This window comes from Alosa alosa, chromosome 2 (assembly GCF_017589495.1).
Source record: "Alosa alosa isolate M-15738 ecotype Scorff River chromosome 2, AALO_Geno_1.1, whole genome shotgun sequence".
NCBI classification, from domain to species: domain Eukaryota; kingdom Metazoa; phylum Chordata; class Actinopteri; order Clupeiformes; family Clupeidae; genus Alosa; species Alosa alosa.
The window spans coordinates 14,222,425-14,241,045 of NC_063190.1; positions in this window are offsets into that span (position 1 = coordinate 14,222,425).

Below are 18,621 nucleotides of genomic sequence, written 5' to 3' on the forward strand. Positions count from 1 at the left end.
GCGATGGCTGGCTGAGGATGGCTTAGGAGCAGCTGTTGGTGCAAAGTCATCTCCAGAAGGCAAAATCCTGTCAAACCGATTACGAAACCAATGGCAAAGGGAGAGGTAAATAGAAAGGGCTAAAAGCTATAAACATCCAAATTTAACAAGGAAAAAGTAACAACCTTACAACTGGACAATCTTAGCAGTGTGCCTTTGAGATCACTGGCGCATCCGTTTTATTTTTGCTTTCCTTTTTTTTTTCTAAGATCTATTGGTGATCTCATTTTCTTGCATTTTCAGTCTGGTGGAACAGGCACTGTAGCCTGCACTCTTCTATTCCGTTACAGCTGCGAATTCAATTCAGTACAAGTCAAGTTTAATTTCAGTCCTACAGGGAGGTTTCTTTCTCAAAGACAGCAGGCACTTTAACAAAACTGCTTTAAAGAAATCCAAAGCCGGCATCCCAAAACAGTGAGTGTTGGGTGACAAGAGTCATGCGACACTGTGTTCCAAACTGAGGACTGAGTGTGAGAGGGAGGGAGGGAGGGAGTGAAAGAGTGGAAGAGTTATCGACAGAACAGAGATGGCCCGGGCTCTGGGTGTTATCCGCCGTTTAGAGGGGAACATAGGCGTGTAATGGCCAAAGCCATGTGAGCGGCACTCACACTCCCCTACGGACACGAGGACATGCAGGGGGGCATCATTACTACTGCAGAGGAGCTGGACATGGCTAATGAGAGAAGGAGAGAGGGGGAGATGGAGAGAGAGCAATGGAGAGAGAGAGAGGACGACAGGGCTAATGAGAGAAAGAAAGAACAAAAAGAGGAGATTGAAGTGAGGTGGGCTGAGACAAGGAATTAGAAAGCAACTTCTGACATTTTATTAATTTGTGATTTTTCGAACTAAAAAATGACATCAGTCCAACTCACCAGAAACAACGCACCCAAACTTATAACTTGTTTTAAGGTTAAAATTGCAAATGTATAATGCAGCTCCATTTGGGCAGAAATGGTGTATGAAGGAGTGAAAAGGAGAGATGGAGTGTGTGTGTGTGTGTGGTCAGAGTACAAAACAAACCATCAAGAAACTCCCTCTCACTCCCTTCATGTGAAAACTATTCCTAGAGGAGGGCTCTAAGAGGAGCACTGAGGCATCAGGTTCCCTACTCATGTCATCTTAACACACCTACATCACTAAGCTCTGGTAACTCACCAAGACAAGCCCACAACAGTCCACATGCATGAGATGTGTGGGCAGTTACAGGTTTATACTATTTCAGGTGTATCCACACATGTGGACTGCCTGTATCCCTTGTCTGTTCCTGTAGAAATACCATTCTGGAATGATTCTCTCTGGTCAAACGTGTTGTTTTTAAAGACATCTTTGGCATTTCACATCCAAACAATGTCATTTACTTGTGCCATTACAAATAAACGTCCCAAGTGTGAAGTCTTTCGCACAAGCAGGGCAAGATATGCGACGAACAGACTGACAAAATCAAATGTACAGACAGACAGACATTTATTACTTTATAGATAGATGGGTAAGAGGGCTTCAGAAAGCCTGTGAAAAGACGATATCCCAAGCTATGGACTCACGGGAAATTTGTCTGTGTGGTTTGATGTAATAATAGTTGTTTTTACACTGAGATTGCACAACATTCCCGGGAAGAGGAGACGTCTTTATGCCGCATAGTGTGTCTAAAAACGAGGCAAAACATTGCCAGCCTGGTACTTCATACTGCGAGTGTTTACATATAAGCCGGCATATTGAGGAGCCAGGACCAAATAGCAAAATGAAGCGGGACGTGCAATATTGGGTGTGAGGAGTAGCCTGCCACATGGGAACACATGGGAATGAACAAATGATTTTCTGAACTGGGGATAATCACTAATTTTACCCCCATAACTGAAAATAAAATGTGACCATGAACAGAAAGCCTCTTCAATGTGCTTAATCACCATGTAGGCTAGCCTACATGTTAATCAAATTAATGTATGAAAATAAAGTTCAAAGAGTCAGATGTAGGCTACAGTTAAGTTATGTTGGCCATTCATCTACAAATGCTTTTCTTATTGTTGCCAAGGAGTTCATGCTTTGTTTCATCGCTGGATTTTAGGATAGCCTATAAGGCAACCGACTGCATTCCGACCTACAATCAACTCTAGCAGGCGTTAAATGACTGGAAGCTTTGGGGATTTAAAGATTGTCGTAATGTGCGGTCTCTGCTATTGCTGCTTTTGATTAGTCAGATTTTAAATCTCCTATGGTGGGTTGGACACATGTAGTGTCATCAAAACGCCCGCCCAGATTACCCCATTCCGCCTTAATGCATTTACACTGGTGCGGGAATGAATCGCTTCGCCTTTATGTCTACTCTACCTGGTGGTAAAAAGGGGCTAAAGAAACCTCTGTCCTACTAAAACAGGCCTACCTCAATGCTTCCTTTAGAAGTTCATTCTAGTCTTGACTACAGAGAAGAATACAAGAGAAAAGATAGGTGGTAATATTGAGATGCTTTGAAATTTAACAGGTCGTTCCTGGCAGTCGAATAATATGTTGTTTAATTATACAATGAGGCCTCTAGATCATCTACCTGAATGCCCTCTTATTTAAGTTCATTCCACGTTGAAATTGAACGTGCTGAATATGATAATAACCCTATGGGGATGAAATTCTTATGCAGGAACCCTGCTGACAAAATCTGTCCATGTAGCAGCAGATGTGAAGCGGGGCATCCTGCAGGTGGCCACAGCATTTGTCAGGGGTGAGAGATCACACAAACCTGGCAGAGAACAATACTCAACTTCTTACATGACTGATGGCTTCCTCTTCCACATTGCTTGTCAAAATACAAGCATTAAACAGAAACGTTACATTAGAATTAAAAAAAAAAAAAAAAAAAAAAAGTCTTTCTGATGAGACTGACCCATTTTCTCAAAAGCATAAACGTAAACCATGGAAGACAGACACAGAATTCATTCATCTGAGGGCCACTGTGCTATAGCTGGATAACCGACTAAGCACCTTTCTGTTTACAATCCGTGCAAAGCCTCGGTGCTGGCTAGCTTGCAGCTGAGCTGCAGGTCACTTTAGTTATGCTGAACATGCGGCCATTGAGAAGAGAGAGGCTGAATAGGGAATAGAGAAGAGAGGGCCGATAGGAGAGGACCCCCCCTTTCACTTCCAGCAGGGGTGTCATGGACGGATCTGCTGCCAGTTGAGGCAGCCTGGAGGCTGCCAGGTGCTTAAGGAAGCTGAGCTAACTCCATTACAGCATTAAACCGCACTAATGACATTAGGAGAGCAGGCACTGCAACTCCATGTCACACAACAGCACAACATGCAAAGGTTCATGAAGAGGGTGAGAGTGAGTGTGTGTGTGTGTGTGTGTGTGTGTGTGTATTCGTATGCACAAGAATAGAATGTACATGTGTACCCTATGTGTGAGAAAGACGAGCAATGCAGATGTGGTTTGCTTAATACGCATACTAGAGGAAAAGACACACAAAGTATACGTGCAGGTAAGTCTGTGGCTAAGTGTGGGGGTCAATATAAGACAATATATAGAATGCAATATATAGAAGTCAGTCTGCTTGTCTGCACTGTTCAGCTTTGTGAGTGGTTTGGTTGCGAACCGTGTCTGTGTGTTAGAATGTGTGCGACACAAAAGGACACACTCAGACAAGAGTTAAAATGGGCTTTTCTGAGTGCTTTCCTGTGTTCCAACATGTACACCTCTGAGTGCGGATTAATGTTCCATGTTTGTGTGTGTGTGTGCCCAAGAGAGCAAGCAAACGAGAGTATGAATGAGAGAGAAAGAGATGGAGGGAGAGGAGGGGGAGAGAGGAGGAGAAAGAGGACTGAACAGCATTAGTGACACACATTCTCAGGAAGCGGCTTGTTATTGCAGATAAACTCCTACCATCTACTGGCCACATGGGGAAGTGATTGGACTTCTGCAGAAATGCTGCACCGTCCTCCCTCTTCTCAGCAGCGCTGGCCACCACCACACAAACATGCTACTCAACACTTGTTGCACTCCGTCTCCGGTGTCACTTCAACACAATCAACATTTCAATTGCAAATATTAATCTACCAACAAATTGAATCTACCTCTCAGAATGAGAGAGAGAGAGAAACAGAGAGGGAGCAGGCAGGTGTGTGTGTGTATGACAGAGAGAGAGAGAGACAGAGAGAGACAGAGAGAGAGAGAGAGAGAGAGAGAGAGAGAGAGAGAGAGAGAGAGAGAGAGAGAGAGAGAGAGAGAGAGAGAAAGAAAGAAAGAAAGAAAGAAAGAAAGAAAGAAAGAAAGAAAGAAAGAAAGAAAGAAAGAGAGAGAGAGAGAAAGAAAGAGAGAGAGAAAGAAAGAAAGAAAGAAAGAAAGAAAGAAAGAAAGAAAGAAAGAAAGAAAGAAAGAGATCCCCTGTGACTAGGCAGAGCATAAGCACAGGCTGGCACCACACCTCTGTCCTCACCCACTTAATTAAAACCCAATCTACTGGCTCTGTGTGACACTGCTATTCATATACTTCTATAATTAGAGCAACTGAGCCACTGGGGCCTATATGGAGGGAGAGGGCTGAAGAAAGGGGGGCACAGGACTGTGCCCAGTGGAAGAATGACAACAACTATTCTAGCTCACCCTCTCTTCAATAAACTTTGTTTTGAAGAGGTAACAGATTTGGATGGTCAGGTCTGAACAGGTCAACATGGCATACTGTAGATAAAGATAATGGTATGGAAAACCATATAATTCTATGAGGAAATAGTTGTAACATTACCTAGCTGTAGCAGATCAGCTACATATTAATGGATCCACAGCAATGGCAAGAGAGTCGTGTGGTCAGGTGCTATAATGACGAGAAACGAAATCTGTCTTTTTTCGGAAGATTCAGTGTTTTTCGTGAAACCCATGTTCGGATAAAGGGACTCGTGTTCATGTTGATGGAAAAGTACCTGTATTTTGTGACCACAGTATACAAAATTATACTGACTGTATGGAAAAATGTAGGTGGTTTTTAAACAACATTGAGAGAGCTCTGAATTTTGCATGCAAGTGTATGGGAGCCATAGACTTTGTCACACTCACCAGCCCCGTGTGCCGACATAAAATTATTACCAGACAAAGCCCTAAAAATCCTCCATAAAAATGCATGGGGTTAGTTCGTAACGTCAATAAGTCTTAATGGCTGTGCAACATTTACAGGTGTTTAAATATATCTTTAGACTGTATTTGCAATTTCACCACCCAAAAAATGTCAGGTGGCACAACCAAAAGTTTCTAAAAAAAAAAAAAAAAAACACACACTTTTCTGAGTGTCAACAGTGCTTAACATTATTAATTAGTAGTTGACCTTGGTATTAAAAGTAACTCATGAATACTTTTCAATACTTTATTAAAAGGTGAATAAATGCTTTACAAATTAATTATTAATTAATTAAGTAATTGGTAGAATAATTAGGGAAAAGTACAACATATTTTTCAACCATTTGTTCACTTTAATCTACTATGCCTTGGTTTAAATTAGTATTTTATCTGGTTGCACCACCTGACAATGCACAATGTCACGTCAGCCTTGTGCACACGCAGTTCTGCCCGAAATTGATGCCCAAAGTGCGTTGCAATATGGCCGCCGAGTGGAGGGACTTTCCTAAAAGGACTTTGTTATTGCTTTGTACACACACAAGAAGTGGTTGTCGGCTCTACTTTCCCCATTTACCGTATGAATAACCAAATAATCATTTATGGATGTCGACACTTAAGGACAGTATTTTTTGTTGGTGTTTCGTTTTCTTACATTTTATTATCTAACAAACACACACACACAACTTTTTAAGTAATTGTGTGATCTAGCAGGCCTGAACATGGTGAAATTGACAGCAGAGGGCAAATAGAAGGACAGCGATTACTGATGGGTTTTAAAGAACAGTTGAGTGCAACACTAAAAAGGGAATTTTAAATCCTGTCTAACACATTCGTCTCTTTGAAAGTGGGTTCTCTCTTCTTGAAGGCTGCGTGTGGCAGAGGATGTGAACAGAGATCAAACATTTTTAAGGGTTCGGATTCATACTGCTTATGTCTTCTCTTACAGGAACAATTACTCAGAAAATTCAGTGTGTGTATGTGTGTGTGAGTGGGTGAGTGTGTGTGTAATGTTTTGTAGGTGCCCTCAAGAGCGTAAATGACATCTTAGTTTCAAAGTATCATCACGCTTGCTTCCCTACAAAATAAAGAAACATGACAAAAAAATAAAAATAACCTTACACCCCCTAAAAAAAAAAAAAAAAAGTTGTGCAGCTATGAAAATGCGCTTGTTCAGCTTCAAATCCAACAGTGCATTTTTAGCAGGGCTCAGCGCAAATCCACAATTAATCCGCATTTGTCATTTTCAAAGCATTTCTGCAGGGGAAAAACCCTTGAAAAAAATCGTGCTTAAGTACTTAGAGGAGAGGGAACTCAGCAGACGAGAAAGCCAAGAGAGTGAGAGAAATGGAGAGAGAAGGAGAGAATGAGAGAGAAAGTGCAGATGAGGGTGATGGAGGGAGGGTGGAGTGTTAGAAATGAGATAGAGGAGAGATAAACTGAGTAAGTGTGAAAAATGTAGTCTCAGGAAAGAAATAAGGAATGGTGTGTGAGAGAGAGAAGGAGGGGATTTTTTAAACGAGGGGGAGTGAAAGAGTGTAAATAAAATCCAGAAAGCTTTGGCATAAGAAAAAAAACAGTGAAGGATCATGGGAAGGCAAAGAGATGTATGACGTTTTGGATAAAGTGCCCTTTTGGATAAAGCAGGTGTCTTAGAGACCAAAGGATACTGAAAAAGTCTTGATGCCAATTTTTTACTTAAGTTTACCTTATCGCTGTGGTGATACTCGGTAGCCACTTTGGTCTACATTACCTGACATCAGGTACATAGACATAGGATAGTTAGTTTGTGGCCAGAGCATTGTGTGTTAGAGAAGTTTAAATGTTTTTTTTTTAAATCGATGCTGGTAAGATATTTTAAAACTTTCAAAAGGTGGGACCTTACTAAAAACATTACAAACAACTAAAACCCCACACACACACACACACACACACAATTTAATGCAACTTCACTGAAGGGCCTAGGGTTTTTTTATGCTTAAAACATTCCAAATTGACAACAGAATGTGAAGGAATACCCATTTTGATGTAATATCAAAAACATCTGTGATCAAGCCAGCTAGCTTCAGACTGTACTAGTCAGCAGTATCGATACAATGCAAGTCAATTGAAAATGACCATTGTGAATGTAGCCTAAATGTGCGTTCACCATCATTAACTCAAATCCTACAAAATTCTACACACAGCTCCTTCAAATTACAATTTGATATTCAATTTGAAATAGGTTATAGCAGCTTTCCACATTCGTCGAGATGTTCAAAGTTTCAATAGAAAAGACATTTACAAATACAAAGTCAAAGTAAACAACACAAATACATATCAGCCTAAAAAAATCCATCCATTCATTTTCAGACTGACGTCTTCCATCTCCCCAGGCGTATTAAAAATACTAACCTATGTGTCACATGACCTTCTTGAAGCATAGCCTCATAGCCTAACAAGGATATTTCATCACCAAATTAACAACACCTTCAGCTGTGCCGCATTATTCGCCTCACACCAATCCTCAAGCCACAGCTCCTGTTACTTCCAGAGAGCCCGCTAACGACGCAACGTTTACTAACTGCCTGGAAACAATCACCAAGGTCTCAGGATCCAGCGCTAGATCTGGTGTTTCATTTTCACCTTGTCTCCCAAGCTGGCTCCAAATGCCCAGGCAGCCAACAGGGACTTGATTATAGATACACACTGACGTCAGGCCATCAGCCTCATGCCATTGGAATGAAACCCTGTAATAACAAAATAGAATGGAAAAGAACAGAATACAATGGAATGGAATGACAGACCATTTGGAACCAAACAGAACCGTCGTGTTGTGGATTGAGCTCTTTGGTGGATTATGATGGAAATGAATACTGGATATGAGGGGGGACGGGGAGGAACGCAGTTCCGCCACCTCAGATAAATTAATAATAAATATATTCTTTCATACCAATGATATAGCGCGATGATATTGTTAAAATAAATGGTGAGGGAGGGAGACCTAGAAACACAAGTGGTTATCTGAGTGGGCCATGTCAATAATGGCATCTTTGAAGTGAGGAATAAAAAAAAACATATGGCCACCATCCTACACTGAGAATGCTCTAATAAGGAGCATATGGACAGAGTGGTATTGAGGAAGAATCCATAATGAACATTTTGAGAGCAATACATACTTTAAAAAAAAAGTTATCCAAGAATAAATCTACGCCTTTTAAATAAGCTATACAGTTATTTCTAGAGGTGGCGGGAAGGCTCTTAACAGAATGCAAATCACAAAACCAACACTGAACCTGCACCTGAGGCAGAGTAATCCACTCAAGGAATTTCTTTTAGTGGCTTTGACATTTCCCTCCAGTTCTACATCACTGGCCAGTGGGCATCACATTCCCTCATTTAATTCCTTCATCACCTCTAAACAAGTCTGTAGGCCTATATGAAAATAACATTTGGTGCTACAAATATTAGACAACACACACAACACAATTACCAAGTACGTAGGTGTTTTTTACGAGCTTTACAACATTATTAATAGTAGCCCCTCATGAACACAATGGCATTCATCAGACTGCAGGTGGCTTCAATGACAGCAGCAGCGGAAGTTGCTCAGTCGAGCAGATGGTTCTCTCCTATAGCCTGCATGCATAAGCAGGGTGGTGGAATGAGCCTGTGCGGTGAAAGTGTGGAAAATGGTATGAAACAAATGTAAGAAATAAACCTGTTTGTGGAGAAGCCAACAACACCTCTTTCAGACACCTTCCCATTGATATGGTACAGTTAGAAGTGGTAAACTCGTATTAATTAGAGGTGGAAATTGCAACAAACTTCATATTGCAATATAACTTCACTGCAATTCTTCCTATTTTGCAATACAGCAAGTACCGGTAATGGGATTCAATTCTGTGATAGAGTGATCTGAGTGATTCTGTGATAAATCTCAATTTATTATGTTTCTTATATTGAGTGCCTGAAGCGATCTTGGCCAGGGAAAACACCTCTACTAATCAAGGATTTAAAGACTATGCATTCAGTAGAAAACTCATCTGAGTAGATTTGAACCTAACTCAAGGCCTTGGTATTGTTACCACAGAAAGCAGGAGAAGAAATGAATGAGAATTGTACTGATAAGAGAAGAGGATTCTGACCCCACCGTTCAAATATAGCAGTCAGCATTATTTCAGCACCTTCATCCATGATGGCCCAACACCAACAATCCAAGCAAACTGAACAAGACCAGTCTGATTCTGGATCAGATCTGTCCCTGATCGAGACCGAATCCCTGCTAGATCATGCCATGATCCACTCCCCAAGTCTGTTGCCATCTGGGGCACCTATCTGACAGCGGGCACTGGTGTGTCACCACTGACACCACGTGGCAGGAGGATCAGGCTGGCACCACGTCATCCACACTGCCTGAGCACACGACGGCCAGTTAACCCAGTGCCACGACAGCACCATACCAACAGCTCCCACCAATCACCACTCGGCTCCAAAAACAGAAACACATGAGAGCCATTACGATCATGCAGACATTAAAAATAAGCACCAAGACTTGTAGAAAATGCCACAGGTGTTTTTTTAACCAGTGCTTCAAAAGCAGGTTAGCAACAGTGACAGAGGGCTCTGGGGAGCAGGTGGCTTTCTGTTACCGGATGAGAAAGGCACCCGTCTGCTGGGACACGTAATACTCAACACCCTCCACTCCAGCCAGCCGCAGAGTTGGGTTATGTAAACACGGACGCGACACCTCGGGTCTTCCTGAGCATCAAACGCTTCCAAGCACATAAAAAAAAAAACCTTCATGAGATCAAACAAGTGCTTAAGTGTGTGGGTTTAACATGTGTGTTGGCAGAAAACTGCAAATAAAAAAACAAACAAACATGAATAAAATAGAAATACAGAAAGAAGCAAACTAAAAAGTGTGTGCTGGCAGAGGGTGCCCAGTGGGTTGCGGTGGCAGTGATTCACGAGCAGGGTGGAAGGGGGAACGGCATGTGATGTGGGTACAGGAGTGGTGTGACAGGCGCAGGAACAGATGGGCCCTAGTGGAAAACAGCTTAGGGAACACAGGGGAACAATCCCTGCCAGGGGCACTCTCACCCACACCGGCCAGCCTCCTCCACTGTCAGCTGGGCCTCTTTCTGCGCCCCAACTGTCCACTTCAATGTGATGAGTGAGTGAGTGTGTGTGTGTGTGTGTGTGTGTGTGTGTATACACTTTCCTGTCTATCTTACACTGTGAGCCCTGAGGGTGTGTCTGTTTTAGTGGATGCTTTTAGGCTTCTGTACTTTTAGACCCTCTCTGTATGCTGCAGCAGTTTCCTATAAATGAACCAAATGCAATCAAATTGTCTGCAGACTCTGGGTGAGTCACTGCTCTCATCTGGTAAAATCTGATCAATAAAAAACAGCGAAGTTCCTCTAAATCAATTTGTTCTATGATAAGTGAATACAGTCACATATCAGCCCTATATCATAACAGGGACTCAGGGCTATTAGAATGCAGCAGGTAGCGTGTGCTGATGCGACTTCTATTTGTGCTCCAGAGAGGTGAAAGAAGGTTCAAGCTTAGTGGTTCAAACATCACTGGGAGACCAAACAGAACACTGGTGGATCCCATTACAACCATTATGTAATAGACCCTTTCAACAATAAAAACAAAAACAATGCTTGAACGTTCTATTTGGGCCCCAATCTACTTCCTCTGCATTAAGATAACATATGGAATGTTAAAACGGAAGTCTTGTGGGGCCAACTATGATGCTGATAATGGAACTCTCTTGAAAGGGTCCATACAACACGTTGCTTCTTGGAGAGGTTACAGGCTATTTCCATCGGCGCACATGCCATTCAAATCAATGTCAGAGCCTGGTTGGGCACCATGGGAAGGTTCTGCCCTCACATTCCATGCAGAAGTCAATTTAACTGACTAGGATCTGTCTCTCACACATGTTCACATGCACTCTTTCTTTCTCTTTGTCTCTCTCTCTCTCTCTCTCTCGTTTACACACATACACACACAGTGTCTCTAACTGTCACACACTTTCTCCCACACATGCCTCAGTGCACAGCGGTCTGGCAGTGCACTCTCTCGGCAACGAAAGCCATTGCCTAGCAACCCTTCACAAGCAGCCCTGTGAGAAGATGGCTAACTGCGAGGCAGTCTCGTATGCGCGCGCACACACACACACACACACACACACACACACACACACACACACACACAGATCAGAGGTGGCATGCAGCAGAGCCATGTTTTACAGGCTGTCAGAATCTACAAGCTTTTCTGCACATGCTGTAACCCTGCAGAAGAGGAAGGAAGGAAGGGATGGAGTCAGACTTCTGGACACAGAGACTTACCATCATCTTCTCAAGAGACACACAGATACACAAATTGCAGTTTAATTGCAGTTGCTTAATAACACGATGATCAAGGTGAGAAGTAAACATTGCATAAATTAGTTCAGCATTTTAGACTTTAAATGGTGCCCAGCTATTTAGAGGAGTAATGGAAATGACACATGGCAAGTTTTGACTGTCCGAAATGCCTCCACATGTGTGATTTGACTGTCCGAAATGCCTCCACATGTGTGATTTGACTGTCCGAAATGCCTCCACATGTGTGATTTGACTGTTCTGAAATGCCTCCACATGTGTGATTTGTCTGTTCTGAAATGCCTCCACATGTGTGATTTGTCTGTTCTGAAATGCCTCCACATGTGAGGAGTATAGATGCTAAATGTTGTATTGGAACGTCACCTATTTCCGCCCATGCCCTATTTCTGTGCATGTGTCATTTAATATTAATTTCTATACAAACCAAGACAGCGGATTCCTAAATTCCTAAATTCCTAAAAAACCCACCCCATAAGTGTATCTAAATTAGCTATGTACCAAAAATGAAATTTTACCGTGACCCGAAGAGCTGTAAACAGTGTTGTAAGGTTGCGTGTAAAAATCTGTTTGGGCCTCCAGTGGAATTTTGATTTTGTGATGAGAATTCTCGGCCTAACCGTTGAAGAGCCGTGTGAGTGAGCGGAAATAGGGCAATAAGGTGGTAAATGCTCCCGTTAACCCGTTAAGAACCAAACCAAATTTTGTTCAAAACATGACACCTATGACTACTGAAAAATATTTATCAAATGTTGTTTTAGAATTTTTGAACGAAAGGGGCAGTAATTGGTGCTTTTATGATACCATGCTAAAATACCCACGATGTGTGTGTGTGTGTGTGTGTGTGTGTGTGTGTGGAGACATTGTGAACCCTGAACAGCTGAACCAATGGCATAGAGAAAAAAAGCTCAGCAGAGTGAGAGGAGGGCTGTGTTTAACATAACACACAGGGGAAAGCAGGAGCCAGCAGAAACAGGAGAAAAAGCAGTCATTCAAAATATCACCTAAATTCAGTATTCTCAGAACACTCCACTCTGCCTCTCATTCCACACACACACAAACACACAAACCCAAGTGCAATGGCAGCTTCCAGGCTGAGCAGTGTAATTTACAAACTGCGTGGAGGACCCCAACAGCCTTGAAGCCGGCACCACACTCAAGGCTTAAGCACAGGCCCTAATCACTGAGAGCCCAGGTAGGCAATCTTCAAAAAAAAAAAGAGGGGAGAAGACTGACGAGCCGCTTAAGGGAAGTGCACTAGAGGAAAGCAGGAAGAGGGAGAGAGAGAGAGAGAGAGAGAGAGAGAGAGAGAGAGAGAGAGAGAGAGAGAGAGAGAGAGAGAGAGAGAGAGAGAGAGAGAGAGGAAAGGAAAGAGGGGAGGAAAGATGGCAAGAAAGAAAGCAAGAATGTGAAAAAGTGACAGTGAGGGGAAAGAAAGAGCTAAAAAGAAAGGAGCAAAATAAAGAGTAAGAAGAGTAGAGTAATAACAAGGCCAGTGCATTGAGATGGCAGGACAATTGTGACCTCTCTTTCTCTCCTCTGGGAGACCTGGGAGTCGCCATCAATTATGCCAGCTGAAAGTCCATTAGCTGAGAACCTGACCTGACCTGGGCCAGACGGAACACCGACAGCATTCAAAGAGTCGCCACATGGGCCACTCAATCCACTCCATTTTACCTCACATCTGGGACATTCGGCTGAGACTAACAGACCGCTCCATTAGAGCCGAAACGTGAACAGAATGCCATTAGATGTCAGACAGAGACATATTCACACGTATTTCATCAGCTGATTAGTGCGACATCAGGATATGCTTCCAGGACCACTCACTCACACCTAATGTGAAAGTGAAGCATGGCAGGCTGCTCTTCAGAAGCATGTGAAATATTGATGGGAAAGTAATGAACCCATTGTCTGCTGATGCAACAGGTGGTAAAAACATAAAAGCAAGGCTTATTAAAGTTAGCTGCTTTTATTCAGAACAAATACAAACTGCCTCAGGGTTCAAAAGTAACTTTGTGGTCCATCTCCCAATGGCTGGTAAACTGACAAAAATGTAAGAGGCATATTATTTTTCAACCTGCCATGAAGGCAGGCCAACTACAACTACAGTACCTAGAACTAGCCATTTGTAGCAAAGCATTGTGAAACCAGCGGTCATGGCCCCTAAGACAGCTTACAACAGGACCAATGTCGCTGACCCCTAAGACAGCTTACAACAGGACCAATGTCGCAACACTTGTCAAACTCCTTGTTGTTGCCTGATACAAGCAAGCTGGTTATTGGTTGGCCAACAAAGTTAACCAACAAGCTCACTAGGCAGTAGTCTGTGAAATAGAGATGCACCGATTGATCGGCTGGTGACCGGCCATGACCGGCGACCACATGCCGATTTTATGCCGGTCAAATGCAATCGTGGGCCGCACTTGAAACAGCATCACCCATCAGAGTTTGCAAAGTTTGAAGGAGCTAGCAAAAGCCAGCACTCACAGCTGGATGTACAAAGAAAGCGCTAATACCGAGTTTTTCTATGTGCAGAAAGTGAACGCTGTGCTTTGCTTGAAGCTGTCACTTCAGGCTACGTAAACAGCGCTCATCACCGCCCATCCCTGCCGCTAATTGCGTGCCCACAGCTGAACCACAAGCGCAGCTGAGCGGAGTTAACCGATTGAGTCATTAAAAAGAATCAAAGTTTAGCGATCACAGGCTACATGATAATAAAATGTCAACAAGCAGCGACATACAGAGTAGGCCTAGTAGTTCTACTCCACTTAAAAAATACTCAAACTATTTACTGCACGTAGACTATAGGGCTATGCCTTTATACCCTAGTCTAGCAGATTGGGAAGTGGATGTTGTTGTAAATGTGAACATACGATAACCAATTAGAAAGGCAAACAAAAGTTGAAGTTGCTTTTGACATAGTAGCCTACAGTAAAGAAAACTGGTGCTCGGAATATCCTACTAAGTTCTATGTATTTAACCGGAATTAAATGGATTAACGTAAAAACAGACGCGCAAAACCGCAAAACAGACGCGCACTGTTTTCATACATATAATATATTGCGGAGCACCTAATCGATCGCTTTTAGCACTTCTCCCCCGTGTTAGCGTTATACTCCCATAAATGCATCAATGCATATGAAAATATGTTCCATGGCAGCATGTTCAAATGTATCATGACATTTTAAGTTGGATATTAGATGGAAGAAGAAAAAAATGGGTGTTCCATAACACAGTGCATTTAGTAGTGTGTGAAATGAATGTCCCACACTGGGAAGCATTATAGTTTGATACTGCAGCTGAAGTTAGACTTGAAGAAGAAACTGTCACCTGATCCATTTTTGTTAACAGCCATTCCATTATTGATAAGTTCATTACATTTCTATGTTAACATGTTCTATTAAAGAAAAGATGGAAAATAACTCTTTGTGTATGCTGTAAAGTGGTCAGAAGAAATGAAATCGGAATCAGCAGATCAAATTCTATGAAAAATCGGAATCGGCCCAGAAAATTGCAATCGGTGCATCTCTACTGTGAAATTGTGTTTATTTTTATGAAATTGTACAACATCTGTAAAAAGGTGTATGCTTACTGACACTGGCGTTCTTCAAACCAAGTTAATACGTTTTTATGTGACCAAAAGCCTGAGATGATGCCATGCCATGTCTTTTGAAACAGCATTAGATGGCTTGCAATGAATTCCCTCCATTGCAACAGTTTTGTCTTGTAGTGATTCTTTGGTGTGATTTGGTCTGAATCATCATCGCTTGCATCAACCTATAGCGACTGTGGACAGCAAGGGTCATTCAAGATTGCAAAACTTAGACATCAACTTTATGTGTTACAGTGATGGAAGTTTGTATTGATGTAGGCTTATTTCAGCAACCCACCAATTGGAACTGACCTCACTTAATTTATTCGCCAAGAAGATTTTTTTACTTTTATCTGGTGAGTGGTGGGTGCAAATTCTGGACCCTGAGCTCCCCCACGGCATCTCTACCTATTGTAGATGCTGGTGCGTACTGCACAGAGACTAAAATGACAAAGTATCTTTTTGCAGGAAAGTACAAGGAATGAGTAATTGCCACTGATCTGTGCTGGAAGCTTTCGTAAACAGATCGATGGTGCGCCGAAAGGAAAGGGGGTGTGTTTGAAGTTCTTTACGAGTAATAATAATCGTGGGATTTTTTTTCTTTTTGGGGGGGGTTGTGGGGGACACCTGTTCATGGACAGTCGCGGATGTCCAGCTGTGGGGGGAGTGCCTGAGGAGATATGATGGAGGTGAGGAAGCAGAGGGAATCTGTGAAGGAGACACACACATTGCACAGTACCTGTCATGAAGTCCGATGGACATCGTATCCCCTCGATGTACAGGGTGGTCCATGCCCTCGCCAAAGCCCACGCCACTGAAAGAGATCAGGAGCAGGTCAGTGATCAGAGATCTTGGGTCATGTCGTAATATAGTTAGTAATGTGAAATAATACATGGATGCACCAAAGATCCTAAAACCTGGCAGTAAATTGTCATTTCCCCTTGAGGACTTGAATTTCCCCTTGAGGATCAATAAAGTATCTATCTATCTATCTATCTATCTATCTATCTATCTATCTATCTAAATGACAAAAACATTGTTTTTAAATTAATAAAGGTATGTTTAAAAACAATGACAAGAAAAATGGCAACAGTGTGTGCGCTATATTGACAACTAGCATGTTTTTACTGGAAAACAGTTTGATTTAATTCAATCGTTTCAATTATTTAATTAAGTCAGTATTACTGTACTCCAGTGATATTTTGTTCACAAAATCACAAAACCAGGTTTGCACTGGAACCATCAATCAGAAAGGTATTGTCAAGGCCCCTGCCCTGCAAATGAAGCCCTGGACCAAAAGCCTAATATCTGTCGAACTGAGAAATCCAGTGGCAAAACGCTGCACAATCCCCTACTTTCATAACACATGATATTTGTGACGTCATTTCTGACCTTTGTTTGTGTTTCCCTACGTCTGATCCCAACACTCTTACAGTGGTACAACACAGACAGAGGAACCAAACAAATCACCATGGACAGAAGAAAACACCCACAACACACATGTAATCATTTGCAGCGTCTCTTTTCTGCCTGATCCTGCCAAAGTGTACTTCTTTGTCTCTGAATCAGTGAATGATTCTCTTACATTATCCAGCTTTTCTCCTCTCCTTCTTTTTTACCTTTCCCAAGGTTCCTCTCTTCCTTTGTTTCTCTTTCCACTGTGCATCACTGCTCATTCAGATGAGACGAGTGCTGGAACTAACTTCGGAGGGACTCAGTCCTGTCTCCCTCTCTATCCCTGCTCTACGTCTCACTAATCTTCCTGTCTGTCTGCCTGCCAGTCTGTCTCTCCTGCTCTCCTGTGCATCACTGCTGCTAAATAAGGAAGTTTTCTGCCTCTCTAACCCCCGCTACTTTCACTCCTTGTGAGAGAGCAGCATGACGTCAGGCATACAGAACACTGTCTCTCTCCCTCTCTCACTCACACACACACACACACACACACACACGTGTGTGTGTGTGCATGTGTGACCACGGACACATGTATGCACACATTAGCTCCTATCTACTCTATTCACGTGCTGGATCCTCGCTCTCCCTCTGCATGTAGGCTATTTGTGGAACGAGAGCATATGGCCTTTCTATTAATATTTCAGACTCATATTTTGGGGCGTTGTCTGCCTTCTGGCTGGACAGCCCCAGCACCCAACAGTTACGAGCGTTAGCCCTCAGAGAGACAAAATCAGCTGGGGTGATAACAGCATCAGGGCCCTCCCAGAGGCCCTTAGGCAAAAGATAACAGTGGCTATGACTGATGGCATGTGTGTGCAACAGACATGCAACAGAAGATGGACAAGAGGAGGACAAGTTGAAGAAAGAAAAAAAAACATAATAGATAAGGCCAGATATGCTAGATAATACAGAAAACATAAGGCCACTGTGTGGCCGACATGATATCAACCTGCAGAAAGAGAGAGAGAGAGGAGAGAGAGAGAGAGAGAGAGAGAGAGATCAGGGAAAACACGGGAATCCTCTGGAGGGCAGCGAGAAGGAGCCGCACTGAGGATGAAGAGGAAATGGAGTACAAACTGAAGTTGCAGACCCCAAAACTAGTCAGAACACAGACATCATGGCTCATGGATGAGGTCATCATGAGCAGACAGCATGAGCCATGAGATCATCCACTGGGGACAAGATAGGGCAAGATCTATGAGGGCAGCATTTCCTCCTCACGTGCTGAGCTCACATGCTGCTGTGGGTGCTGGACGGTCAGACCCCTTGGGGATTTCCCATCCCACGCTCCTCATCATGTCATAAGAGACAGACCCCATGGTCCACTCCCCTAGGCCAATCTGCCCAATACTAACAGCAGGAACATGATCATCTTCAATCATCTGAGTGGGAGTTGACCCAATTCTCTATAGAAGAATCATATTCCTTCATTTGCTACTTTTTAGACTTTGTAATAGCCTTCCAACATTTCCTTACCAATATGCATATGTAATAGCCTTCCAACATTTCCTTACCAATATGCATAGACATGGCAACCTGGCACCCTGCATAACACATTAGGCCTACACAAACATACAAACAATGTTAACAAGTACAAGACCCTTCAATGTTGATTGTGACATAACACAGGGCCACCACATCATAACATTAGTGCTTAATACAAGCATCAGTGTTTTTGTCATGTTTGCCTAATGGAAACAATTTTGAACTTTTTAAATCACTGCAACTTCTTCAAAGACATTATACATAACAAAAAATCATAATAATATTGTATTGTGTGTGAACTGCGTATAACCTAAACATTTCTAAAATGAAATCAGTTACATTTTGTCAGTTTTAATTTAAATACGTCTAAGGTCCACAATGGCTTATGTCTGATCTTTAAAAACAACTGAACTCCAGTGTTTACTTGGAGCAAGATTTGTCATGCAATGCTTAGGCCCAACATCGCCATTTTTTTTAGCAAAGTGCTCATTTTCAATTCAATGCAATCGTCTGAGGTTATAGTCTTCAGATATGTCTAAATCAACTAAGCTTACACCGAGCTTTTTGACAAAAGATGAAGCGGCAAA